General features: G+C 34.6%; 1 pseudogene; it reads right to left on the bottom strand.

The window, feature by feature from the left end:
- Window positions 1-1445: 1445 nt before the first annotated feature.
- Window positions 1446-1838, bottom strand: LOC145833587 (carbonyl reductase [NADPH] 1 pseudogene; annotated as a pseudogene).
- Between the last annotated feature and the right edge of the window lie 241 nt (window positions 1839-2079).

The following is a 2079-nucleotide window of genomic DNA, read 5'->3' on the forward strand; positions in this document are numbered from 1 at the left end:
AACAACTCATATTGATATTATGAATATTCTTGCGGTACGTTGTAAAAAAGTAGAACGAAAAATATAAATTTGTAAAACTTTACATCGGAAAGCTACGAGAATTAGAATATGGTGTATGTCTAGCTTTTAATGATTTAGTTTCTTAAACTTAGATCGTACATCTTAGAAAATAATTTAGTTAGTGGAACGTCATATACAATGTTTTTTCTAACAAAAATGCCAGCACGGACCAAAAGTTGTTTGATTTCGAAGGAAGAGTTCCAGAATTAGTTTACTATACCGCCTCAAATCTACTTGAACATAACGTTTTAATAAAAAAAAATGTTTTAGATTTAAAACTCTTTATTTCTGGAAATCTAGCAATTCTGCTGGAAAGAATTATTTAAGCTTCCCGCCAAATTCTTGCGATTCAAAACGAATATTTACAATCTAAATACTTTAACAAACGCCGACACGTATTAAGAAAAAAAAGAATACTGAGGATTAACTAAGAAGTTCATTGTAACTTTTATAATATTCATATACAAACTAGTTTTTAAAAAACGACATATTATTTTTTCGTAAGATAAAATAGAAAAACGACTTTTAAGATAGTTATTGAAAAAACTTTTATCAAAATATATTTATGAGTTATGTGAAAAAAAAAACATTTATTTTAAGCTTCTAAGTTTCGAAAAATAACTGTTACATGTTAATTAATGGTTTCAACTGCTGAGCTGATTTTAGTAACAAGTTTAGTTGGGTTACAAGTTGTTGAATATGTTATAACATTTTTTTTTATTACAACGATTATTTTCAGGGAAAAAAAAACTTTTCATTAGTTTTTATAATTTCACACTTGAAATTTTATGCTTACTTTGCAAATTTTAAGTTGTAACCCAAGACACATTTTACCCAATCTGATTTTTTTCTATAGAAAGTATATTATACTCTTTTTAGTCATTAAAAAACAATAAATTAAAAACCAAAATAAGTGATAGTTTTATAAAACTTATAAGTTTTTTAGTTTATTGAAAACGATACAGAAATTGACATTCGGTAATATAGTCAAGGGAACTGATTTATGCTTAAATCTTTAAAAATATCAAAGAATTAAATTAATTAATAAACTCTAAAATTTTTTATACTGTAGATAAATGATTAGAAGAAAATCTACACAAGTGACTTGTTGCATTTGCATAAATAATCTGAGTAACTTTTTAACTTTTTTATAACTGTGTTTCTAAAAGTTGGCATAATAGCTTTTAAAAAGTTATTTTACTGTATTAGTGCTGATTAAATGTTTTTGTTAAACGTGTTTTAAAAAGAATTTCTTTATTTTTTTTTTGGGTAGATCTCAGCACTTATAACAAAAGAAAAAGTATTCAAACTAACAATGTCATAAATATCACTTCATTTCAATTTTAACACAAAACTGTTAAATATTTTTAACAAAATTTATTTTTTCACCATTCCTTTATGTTCTTTTCCGAAGAAACGAATTCACCGTTCGGGGACTCCACCCCGACCGGAAGCGTCGCCAGGTAAACGGGGGCTTCGGCGCCCTGATCGGGCGTCCTCGAGGCCTTATCCCCGCCCAAGTCCGTCTTCACCCATCCGGGGCACACCGCGTTGATTATGACGTCACTACCCTTTAGCTTCCTGGCCCACACGAAGGTGAGCGCGGACATGCCGACCTTGGACATTCCGTACGGCTGCTCCACGAACCCGTCTTCCTTGCAAGTCCCCCTCCGGCAGCTCTCGACGAACTCCTCCATCTTCCCCGTCAGCTCCTCCTCCGTCAGCGTCTCCCTCCTGAAGAACTTTTGGTTCTCCTCGCTCAACTGCTTGAGGTACATGATGCTCAAAGTGCTGGACACGTTGACGATCCTGCCACCCCTCCTCACAATAGGAAACAGGATCCTGCTGATGTCGACGGTTCAAGTGTAGTTCGTCCTCACGCAGTCCTCCGCCTTTTTCACTGCGGCGTCGCGTCGGTCGAGTCGTACGCGATGCCCGCGTTGTTCACGATGACGTCGATGCCCCCGTACTGTGACGTCATGAAGCTTTTGAGCCGCTCGATGCTCTTGACGTCGCAAA

The sequence above is a fragment of the Thalia democratica genome, chromosome 4 (assembly GCF_965202585.1).
Source record: "Thalia democratica chromosome 4, ktThaDemo2.hap1.1, whole genome shotgun sequence".
NCBI classification, from domain to species: Eukaryota; Metazoa; Chordata; class Thaliacea; order Salpida; family Salpidae; genus Thalia; species Thalia democratica.